The 12,112-nt window shown below is 36.5% G+C and overlaps 1 protein-coding gene across 2 annotated transcripts in view; it reads left to right on the forward strand.

Moving 5' to 3' along the window:
- The window catches only part of polr2b (RNA polymerase II subunit B), a 171,833-nt gene that overhangs the window by 9,499 nt on the left and 150,222 nt on the right, over nucleotides 1–12,112 (forward strand). The window lies entirely within an intron of this gene.

Here is a 12,112-nt window from a genome sequence, read left to right on the forward strand (position 1 = left end):
AAAAAAATTGAATTATTTTTTGGCCAATTGTATTTTCTGGTATTTGAATTATTGCAGAGTGCCACAATTGCCAGGTATTCAAATAATTATTGGGGCAGCATTGGAAGTACTTTTAAAGATTTTGCATCATTATGTTGTATTTCAAATTGTATAGAAGCATGGTAATTGTGGAGAACACTTATGTGATGTGTTTGGCTTCCTTTTGCCCAGTTATGAATAGTTGATCTTTAAAGTTTCATAGGCGATGTCTTTGGTTCTAACTGAGCACGTGCTCCTGGGGGTAACTTAGAACTAGTCATAGTTCAGGAAATTTATTATAGATACAGATCATGCAAAGCATATGATCTTCCACTTTGTAGTAGCAACATATCAAAGAAAATGAATAGGTTATGAAGCCATTCTCTAAGACGCACTCTGAAAATCTCATAGTTGGTTCTGATATAACGCAATGTTCCATTCTCGCATTATAAGAAAACCGCAACATTTAAAGTGATGGGGATGGAATTGCGTTATAACCAATACAGGCAGGGAAAGTTTGTGTTCTACGAATAGCATTCTATAATTCTTCACTCCATTTAAAAACCAATTTCCTTTAAAGAAACATGCGTTATATCAGAACCGACTGTACACAGATGTTGGTATGACATTTCAAGACCTCTGCCTACTCTGGTCTTTATAACTTATCAGCTTTTATGATGTAAGCATTGCATCTCTCACTGTTGCTCTAATTTCATAATCTCAAATATGACCTATTGCAACCCTTTGCAGCATTCTGATTAGTTTTGGACCTGTATTTAGCCTTCTAACTTGATAATGATTGATCAAATCTGGATTGGGAAGGTTTAAGAATTTTTAAAAACAAAAGTTGCTACCTTAAGGACTTGCTTTGGCTTGCTCACATCGTTTGACTCCTTGCCAATTGTCGTTGTCACCATGATGCACTGAAGCAAATATGGAGAAAGATGATTGTTAATTCTTCCATGTATTTGAAACCATTATTGACATAAATAACTGGCATAGTACACAGTGGAGGGAGTGGGGTAAGAAATCAACCGTCATGATGTGTTGAAAGAAAATGTGAAAAATGCTGTGGTCATTGCTACAAAATGGGTTCTGTATCTAAAATTCACTGGGTAAAATACAGACTTTTGATCAAGGATTGGAAACATTGAGAAGGCTGTCTCTCGGATGACACAAGTTTCAAGAAGAAAAAATACCCTTTTTTTTTTTAGAAAGGTCAACATCTCTGTTTTAGTGATTGGACGTCTATCTTAATGTCATGTGTGGATGTCTTGGTTCAAAAGAAATTCAATAAGATCATCCTGAGCAGGTTTGTGCTGAGTGGCCAGACTTTTTTTTGTCTCATTGGTTAGAACTGACAGTTCCACAGGGAATTGATGGAAGACCGTGATCTCTTGTAACAGTAAAAGTGAAGCCAGTTTCCACTGAAAGTAAAACTTGGACTGGCAGTACAATTACAATTAAGGGAGAGAAAAGGACAGGGAAAGCAGAAGTTTGAAGTAGCAGCTTCTTACTGGAAGGGATATTGAAGGCCTACATTACTGTTCTAGGCAATTGGTGTGAAATAAGGGATAACCAAAGAAAACAACACATAATTAATTTCTTTTAATAAGACTTGACAGGGTTGAATAGATAAACATGTATGTATAGTAGCTAAAAAAATATCAAACAGGATCTAGGCCTGAAGAAGGACAATTTAGGTAACATTTAGGAGACTTGTCTTGAGCCAGTACCTAATTATCGATAATCATTCGAAATGAATGGGTGAAATGTTGGGGTGGAGGAAGGAATGAAGTAAAATGTCAATCTAAATTCTGTATTTGAAACAACTACAGTTCAAGAACTTGACACTGATTTTTCAATAGAGAAATCATTCTAGTTTGGACATGGAAGAAATTCAGAATTGTGGTGGAATGTCCTTTGGCATGCTTAATGTTGTAATTTTGAATCAAAAGAAATTCACCCAGTCGCAAATAAAAGCCTTAGTTTTGAGATTGTGAAGTTTGAATCTGGAATAATGTACACCCATATCCTAGAAATAAAAATGGGCGAGCCAAAGATGACAATAGAAGGGATTTGGGTTTATACTTGAAAAGGAAAGTATTTGTCTTAAATCAAATATTAAATCTTCCAGTGCATTGGCAATATACACAGTTGGCTGAATGGCCTCTCTTTGCCATAATTATATAATGTGGACAATTTGGTGATATTTGATTTTTCTTTTTTAAAGCACTACAGGATTTACACAAGCAGAACCAGCATCTGGTCTTGCCAGGAACTCCATGCTCAGCCCATAGCTCCACCACAGTCTATCATGGTAATCTGCATCTGACCCAGACAAAAGGTGATGTTCCTGTATATACTAACCTCAGCAACTACAATCCCAGCCTGCCTAACACAGGTCCTGAAAATTACTCCACTGGCCATGTTCCCTATGCAGGCCCAACAACTGCACCGCACCACTTCTCAACCTTGACTCAGCTTATGTGTCCAAAGTATCAAGAGGAGCCCCAGACAGTGCCTGAAGTAGGTCCACTGAATGAATCTCCCCCACTTTCTCCAATAGACCAAAGAGGGCAGCAGATCAAAGCTGAAAAGAAGAGACTGAGAAATCGCATTGCAGCATCTAATTGTCGGAGGAGGAAGCTGGAGCGGATTGCTAGACTGGAAGACAAAGTAAAGACTCTAAAGTCTGAAAACTTTGAATTAACCTCAACCGCCTGTGTCCTGCGTGAACAAGTGGTGCACCTCAAACATAAAGTAATGAATCATGTCAATAATGGATGTCAAGTGGTCCTTGCTTCCTCTAACCTCTTAAAACCAGAGGAAAATGGCAGCTTTCAATAAATAGCCTTTAAATTTAACTTGATTAAGATCAATTTCTTTGAGTGCTAGTTTGGATGCTTATCTTGACTCACTTTTGTATCCTCTGAGCTGCTAAACATGATCGAAGTTAATCAACTAAAAGATTATGTGGAGCAAATTCGTCTTGAAGAATAGAGAGACAATCTAGAGTCCAATGTACCTCCTGTTCGTATCTGATGTAATTTCAGATGTCTTGTGAAAAGATTCTTCTGTTAACATTTTGCTTATTCTTGGAAACTATCTTATTTAAATACACTTTTAAATTTTTCTTTTTGAGCCACAATTTAACATATGTTGCGGGACACTATCCCTTTGCGAAGTAGCCTTTCTTCACTTCCCACCCCTGCCCCTAACATAAATTGTTGGAGTGAAATTGAAAATTTGTACAAAAAGAATGATCTATAATTTACCAATTGAGAAAATTGTTGATTATTTCCACCCAAGAGTGATCTTGAGTATAATTGAAGATCATAATGTAAAATTATGGGTTTCTAATTTAGATTTTCAGAATGGCTTTGTGTTGCATTTTTTTGTAAAAATTGCAAAGGTACTATCAAATTAAGATACTATTAAATACACTGGAACAAATGTTTGTGTGAAAAATAACGGTACTATCAGAAACAAGTTTTTAATACAAGATGATTATCAAATGATTGTCACACTTGAACGGGAGCTTGATATTGAGTAAATTATCTGCAATTGTTTTGCCAGTATCATGAGATTTTGTTACTTTTGTACAGTTATTGTATGCATCAGGAATCTGGTGCACATTACTGCTTAAATGTCTAAGGGAAAGTGTTTCACTATTGGAATAAAGTCATTGTGTTGCCTGCAAATTCAGGTAATTTGACCATGCTCTTATATAGTACATGTGGTTATTTAGATATCAAGTTTGGTTTAATTTCTCAGATAAAAAGGTGTAGAGCTGGATGAACCCAGCAGGCAGAGGAGCAGGAAAGCTGACGAAATGTCAGCTTTCCTGCTCCTCTGATGCTCCTTGGCCTGCTGTGTTCATCCAGCTCTACACCTTGTTATCTCAGATTCTCTAGCATCGGCAGTTCCCACTATCTCTGGCTTAATTTCTCCCTCAGTTCCAAGTTCCAAGCTCCTATCTGACAAGTTTGAGCACAAAACATAGGCTGTCTGAGGGAGCACTAATGCATTTCAATACTGACTGAGTGCTGCACTTTAAGATATTGTCTTTCAGATGACGGGTCAAACCAAATCCCCAGTATCAAGTACCACTATTTGAAGGGTCACAGGTTTTTCTGCCTTAGCCAGCACCTAAAACAAATGATTTGAACTTAGTTCATTACACACTAGGAAGCCACAAATTAGCTGCTGCAATTCCTTCATTATGTGCGAACACTTTGAAAGTACAGAGTTGGCTGTATGGTGCTTAAACCATTGAGACCAAAAGAGGCATGATAGAAGTCAGGTCCTTTGCTCATTAAAAGCTTGTCTGTGTATTCTTAGAACTGTTTTAATTGGGCAACTTAATTAAGTTGATTTAAAGTTTCTGATTCTAGTACAGTAGTGCAATGTTATTTATAGGTACTCACCAACTTAAATGATTTAACTGCAAAACTGTTGACAATTTTTAGTTAATCAAGTAGTTTGTGCACTCCTTGCTCTTGAATCAAGATTGAAATTGTTAAAACCTCTGCCATTTTTAATGATATTCAATACCTGATGGGGTCTTCCTATATTTGGAAGAAAAAACATATTTAACAACTGCATATGTGAGAGCATAAATGAAGGAACACCATGTGGTTTATGGTGGCTGAAATGGACATGGAAGAAATATGCCAACCTCCCAGGGATTTGGGATATTAACTCCTGATGGTGTGGGGTTTGAGGGGGGGTGCAGGAGCAAAGGGAAAAAAGTTAGGAAATTCCCATAATTTCAGTGTTGTTAAAGATTATAGTTTGTCCTTTATATTGTCTTTCACATGCACTTAGGATTAAATGAAGAAGCCTATACAGGATTTATGGGTTTAGCACATTTTACAAAGCACTGGTGGACTATTCCATTTCATAAAGTATGCCAGTTTCTTTTAACGGGAATGAACTTTATACCAATCAGTGTTAAAATAAAAGGAGTAGGGACCAAAGAAAGAAATAGCAAAATGATGAGGGAAAAGGGGCACAGTAACTAGAGAAGATAAGGGAACCAGGTTAGCAAGATGACTTGGCCTGTTCTTTGCTGTAAAACTGGGGAGCAGTTTTTAAATGTCATTTTCAGTGCAGCTATTGTAAAACATTTTGGAGTTGGAGTTCTACAGCAAAGAAAAGGGCCCTTTGGTCCATCAAGTCTGAAGGGTCTAGGCCTGAAACGTCAGCCTTCCTGCTCCTCTGATGCTTCTTGACCTGTTGTGTTGATCCAGCTCTACACCTTGCTATCTCCAATTCTCCAGCATCTGCAGTTCCTACTATCTCAAGACAAGCACTATTTCATTTTGGTAATAGTTACCATGCATTGAGTAGATAGGTAATCACCTAGTCTAGTATTTTCCTCCATCCATGGGTGTCAGTGTTCAGTGAACTGACTTCTCCTGTGGTGGCACCTTTTTTTGGTTGGTCTGTACTAATTTTTCATCTATGAATTTCTGCAGCATTTGGGGCATTTTACTCAATTTAAAAAAAATGTATTGTCACCATGGTGGTTCTATTATTCATTCTGGGAAAACTGAAGTCTTTGTTTCACAATGTTTCAATGGGTCCTCTTTTTCAAGTCTTGTTATGCCAATTATTCAAAATCAGTAAAAACTATTTAGCCTGGGACTGTGCAACAAAAGTTTAATGGTCACTTCCCTATTTTCTTACATTTCTGCCTTAAGAAAATTTGCTTGATATTGAAACCAAACTTAAAAAAAATACTCTCGTGAATCTGTGTATGATATAAAGTAAACCAGTTCCTATTTTGATCATGTCAGGAAACAAAGTAGAATTCAGAAGTCAATTTCGAGTGGCATACTGCCTGGTGATTCCAGTTCATCAGATGGTAAATATTTTCCATGGAAGTAGACAAGAAGCTTAGCCAACTGTAATGTGCCCTGGAAGAAGAATGTAAGCATTTAGAAAAAAGATTGACATATAATGAAACTAGATGCAGATAATTTTTGATGCACAAAGCAAATGGGATTTTTTTTAAAGTCCTTCGGAGCCCACTTGTGGTGTTCTTCATGCAGATTGTAGGAATTCTCTAATAATAATGTATTGGTTTTGTTCTTTCCCCAGAGCTGGAAACACACTATCTACTCTTAACCTGTTTAAATTTTAAACAGCATTATTAAATCAAAAGTCTTTCTTTTATGTCTCCTAGTTTTTGCTTTTAATGTTTTTTTTTTAACTGCAGTTTTACTTCTATTTGTCTTTTTTGGTTCTTTTTAACTTTGCTTCCCAATTGGTACGTCTATTTTTCAGCAGCGTCTTGCTAACCTGGTTCCCTTATCTTCTCTATTCTACTCTTGTTGTTATTCCCCTTTTCCCTCATCATTTTGCTGTTTCCTTTCTTTTGTCCCTACTCCCTTCTTGTTATTCCTCAAAAAATTCTCAAACAATTTCTTTTCCCTTGAGACCCATCTTTCTCCCTACATCTGATAACTACTCACTCATTCGGTGTCCAATAAGCTTTACTGCAAATATATTTTACTTCAGTTCAAATGATTTCCAGAACTAAGCAGCTGGGGAATAGGAAGTATTCTTTGTGCATGACTGTTTGCATTTGTCTACTACAGTCAATGATGAAGTCTTTCCGTTCAATGCCAAGAATTATGAAAAGCAGTGATAGGCCTGTGGAGTAGACTAGCGAAGGGCAAGGTGTAGCTGGAAAATGAGGGAGGTTTTAATGTTATGACCTACCTTAAGTAGGTATCAGCTTAATGTTTAAAAGGTGCTCTGTAATAAAACTTGCCTGCTGACAAAATGGCTCAAACTTTAAATAAGCCTTAACTGTATGGTGATTGGAGAGGTACTAATTTTACCTCAGTGATAGAACATGAGCTGTAAATATAATTATACATAGTTTGCAGTTTAAGACAGTCTGAGCATGGAAATAGCATAAATATGATTGTTACTGAAGGGATTGCAGTGCCAAATCTCAAAGACATATAAATACTTAAAGATATGAAGTGGCAGATTACTCCAACTATGTGGATTACTTTAAAGGAAATACTAGGACCTCGTCATTTGGAGCAATGCATTATTTACATGGTAAAACTACTGCAATCCCAGAAAAAGAGAACTTAGGTTGTGTTTCATGAAGTCAGTATCTCAAAGGGCTTTAGAAGTAACAAAGTACTTTTAAGGATAGTTATTGTTGTACAGGGGGAGGTCACAATAGCAATTGTAAATGTGCTAGAGAAATCCTTAGCACCTTTAATTTAAATAAGGAGCTATCTGAGTTTAACTACCCAAGCTTAGGAGTGAATGATTGTATGTTACAGGATCCAACTTCAATTGGATCTAAAGGACTACTGGTGTTGAGACAAAATCTTTTATATACAGATAAGCACTTGAAGGGAGAGAGGTTTTGAGGCTCTGGGGAATACCAAGGGTGTGGAATTAGCTGAGTCATTCTGTGTAGCACTAACAGAAAATAGGCCAAATGACCTTCTGTGCTGTAACCATTCTATGATTCTATATATTTCTATTCTCTGCTTTCCTTGAGTACACAAGGCATTAGCTGATTAAAAATAGATGTTTTGTAGAATCCCTACAGTGTGGAAACAGGTCATCCCACCCAGATCCCTTGCCCCATAACCCACCTAACCCATACATCCTTGAACACTGCAGGCAATTTAGCATAGCCAATCCACCTAACCTGCACATTTTTGGACTGTCGGAGGAAACTGGAGTAACTGGAGGAAACCCACGCAGACACAGAGGAATCTGCAAACTCCACACAGACAGATGCCCGAGGGTGGAATCAAACCCAGGTTTCTGGTGCTGTGAGGCAGCAGTGCTAGCCACTGTGCTGCTGGAGTTAACATAGCAAATTTGAATAACATTTAATAGATAATTAATTGAGTCTGAGATTATTACAATGGATAAGCCCTATACACAACACCACCTATCACCCAACACCTAAACAATGATGTTATAGGAAATATAGCACAATTTAAAGATACCATTTAAAATTCAAAATGACATAAAATACGAAGTAACAGGAACGTATTTGAAATGTAGTGTGACCTAAAACAGCTTTTGTGATTGAAACTATAAGAAGGCTAATTTTACTTTTTAAATATAGACATAGCAACTTGCAGGATGGGTCATTAGAAGTCTCATGCCTAACCTTGTTCTTTCACTGCTTGAATTCAAAAGGTTTTGAGGGGAAAAGAAATGGATAACTAGAATGACTCTGCTAGGGAACTCTAACACAGTTAACTTTGTGGAACAGTATTTCATCAAAAGTTATTATAGCCATCTTAACTTTGATCTGTATAAAACTATATATTCAAAGAAAGCACCAAGAATTCTGACAGGACATCAGAAAGAGGGGAAAGGAGCAAAAGGCAAATCAGCTACTGTCTGCTTCACCGAATGAGGCCACAACCTGCAGTGTGAAAGCAAGAAAATATAGAATGTGTTCTTCATTGAGACTTGTGGGAGAAACTTCCAGCTATTCAACTTCAGAAGCCATTGCAGCCACTAAATTCCGATTTCAAATTTTTAATTCTTTCACTTTCAGAAATAGAATTTACAAATATGTAACAAGTATGCAACAATAACTTTCACCTTTGTAAGCACATTTTATCTATAACTACTTTTACTCTTTGTGTCTGTATTTTAAACAATAGCTACCATGTATTTTAAACTTAGTAACTTTCTGTAATAATTATGTAATTAAACCTTTGATCTTGTTAATGACCTTGTGTATACATTGTTTGCTGCTGGTTATTTTTAAATTAGAATACTCAAAAACCAAATGAAAGCTAACAAGGGTATTCATAGTTCACTGCCTGCAGGGTGTGAATGCACCTAGTGGTCATAATGTAACACAGGAACAAATGTTATATAATATAATGATAACATGATTTGAAATGCAAAGTGACCTGAGGTGGGACATGAATTATTAGTGAAGGAGCCTAAAACATGATACATGGCATGAAAAGACACCCATCCCAAAATGATGTAAAAATGTTGTGACATAAAATTTCAAACATTTAGATGAAACATGAATTAAAATGAGGCAAAGGTGAAAACTCTACATCTTAATATGAAATGTAATACTATCTAAAATTCGGAGCAACCTGAAAAATTACACAAGCTAAAATATGACCCAAGGATAAACAGACATCCTAAAACATGATGCAATTAAAAGATGATGTAATTTAAATAATGTAAATGCAATGCTCAGTTTGGGAGTAGGATTAGGCCATTTTGCCCCCTTATGCTTGTTCTATCATTCAATAAGAACACGACAGATTTTCTATCTCAGCTACAACCTCCCACACTATGCTCACTTTCCTTCATAATCAAGAATCTGTCAGTCTCTGACTTATGTAAAGGCTGTATTTTTTTATTTTTATGTACAATATTTTTGATCGTAGACTGAAACAGAAAAAGGACTGTTTTAAAATTAAGGATAATGGAAGTAGTCACACTCATAAAAAGCAAGTTATCATTGTAAATCACGGTTTGTTCAAGCAGCGGGGGTACCAGGACTGATTACAAAATGAAATTTGCTGGTAACAGATTGCCGATTGGTTCGTGGCGTTGTGATCAGTGGTGGATGTCAAAGGTCATCAGCCTGATTGGCTCCTGAGTAGCTAAACAGCTTGTGGATGTAAACAATGTGAAGTCTTTGGACCTATGGAAGAGGTGTTGTGTTTTTCTGCAGTAAAATATCTTAAGTCTGAACAAAGCCAGTCCTTTTCCTGCCAGATGTTTTCCTCCCAGTAGTTGGGAGTACTAAATAAGAGACTTTGCAGTTAGTATACTAATTGCCTGTCCTCTTGCAAAAAATCTGAAGAGGAGATTGAAGAACAAAGTCCTGGCCAGCAAAAGGATTGTCTCAGTAATCTCTGTGGACTTATGCTCTTGCACTATGGTTCCCGGTGTTCTTTTCCATCCACCCATAAAAACAATTTTGTTTGTCTGTGTCTATATGCTTATTTTGGGCCTGGGGTGGTGTTTAGAAAGAGGTCAGAGTTTTAACTAATAGGTTTAAATGCTAACAGGTCATAGTTGTTTATCTCTGGTTAGAAACTACTTATTTGTCATAAACAGTTGTTCTTGTTAAGAACAAGAAACTGGTCATTTTTTTTGTTAACCTGGCTCTATCTACCAGGTAAATTAGGAACTTTGCTAAAGTTTTTAACTTTTCAGGTGACTGTGGAAATAGCAGGGCTTGATTTCCAGCATGCCACTCTGACAAAACATAACAAACGTTGCAGGCTTGTCTCTGGTTGATTTGAAATAGAGTAAATGAGAGTCTGGGTGTCATATTCGTAAATAATTCACCTGATGAAAATGCCTGATTCTGTACAGCAGAAATGCCACTGGTAATTGCTAAGGATTTCCTGCAAGTGACAAAGTTGTCTCTGAGAGTCTTGTGAACTTTCAAAATAAAGATCGATTGAATTGGCAGGTAAACTGGAGGTAGCATTGTTTGCCAGAGCTAGGAAGAGAAATAATTGAGGTACTAGCACAGCACACTTGTGTTTAGTAGAGATACAAGGGAAACCAGGTACTTTGGGTAGTGGCATACCGGAACAGTAATATTGCTTTATGGTTAAAGCTTGAATATGAAGAAAAAATGTAAATGTTGGAAGATAGAATTACAAAGAGCAGAAGAAGACAAACAAAGCAAAATGGTAATGAGTAAAGTAGAATTAAAATTGCAAAGAGAAAGTGAACCAACATGAATATAGGCTTAAAATGCTGTAGTTGGAACAGGAAATGTCACATAAACATGCTAAAACAGTTTCATCAGACAGAAAAGGATAATAAGGATCAAATCAATTAGGTGGTAAGAATACTGGATGACAGGGACAAAAAAAAGTGAAGTGAAATGAGAGGAAGATAATTCTCAAAGCGAACCTCCTACAACTTGATAAGCCAACCCCAAAATACTGGAATAGTTAGATACTGTCCTCATATTTGGAGAAAGGATGATAGGAGGATCTTGTGTGGTTACTTAACTATAAAGTAATCTGTAGAGGTACACCTGGATAAACTATATTCACGAGATAATACGTGGACATAGGAGAGTCCAAACTGATTAAATAGCACCCTTCTTGTCTGAACCCAGAAAATGAAGCTCAAATGGAAGTAGAGATTTGATACATGTTGGAAAATCACAACATTGAACATAGTCAAAGTAGCTGGTGTTCACTGGTGATATTGATTCCCAAAGAGGATGAATCAATTAGATTTTGTGTAATTATAGAAAGGAAAATGCAATCTCAAAAAGAGATTCATATCACATTTCATGGTTAGAAGATCTATGTTGATAGAGTTGGCAGTATCCTCATTCCAAATAGGATTGATTGATTGATTGAAAGGATACTGGCAAATGCCATTAACATCAAGGGCTAAAGAAATTGCTGTTTTGCTGTGATATCAATGTCAAGTTATACATTTTGGGATAAAAATCACCTCAGCTACATTTCAAAATCTTAGAGATCAATCCGTAGATGAAATACGTAAGTGTAGTTTATTTGAACAATTTTGTAATGTACACCAGAAAACATGTGAGATAACTGGAAGACCTGTTTAAGCAAATACAGTTGACTGACTTAGTAATAAGTTTAAGCAAAAGTGAATTTCCAAATGAAAGAGTAACTTACCTAGAATATATTGTAGGACAAGAACAAGTGCTGTCAAGTAGAAGAAAACTGAAGGCTGTGATAGTATTCCCTGTTGCTAAAACTATAGAGGTTTTTAGCAATGTGGGTTTTACTGAAACTTTGTGTAATTTCAGCATAGTAGTAGTACCATTAACAAATTTAAATAAACAAGCTAAAGCATTATGGTTTGCAGGATGCCAGGCAGCCTTTGAGAAGCAATCTTAATAAATAAATGAGTGTTGGCCATCCCCAATTTTCCAGACCTTATAAAATGACAAATGATGCCAGTGACTTGGGAGTAGGTGCAGTTTTGTTACAGGGTGAAAAGTTGGGAATAGTGAAGCCAGTGGGGTACATCTCAAAACTTAAACCAGTATCAAAGAAAATACACTCCCATTGAAAAGGAGACTTTGAGATTATTATTGGCT

Source organism: Rhincodon typus, chromosome 1 (genome assembly GCF_021869965.1).
Source record: "Rhincodon typus isolate 14 chromosome 1, sRhiTyp1.1, whole genome shotgun sequence".
Lineage (NCBI taxonomy): Eukaryota > Metazoa > Chordata > Chondrichthyes > Orectolobiformes > Rhincodontidae > Rhincodon > Rhincodon typus.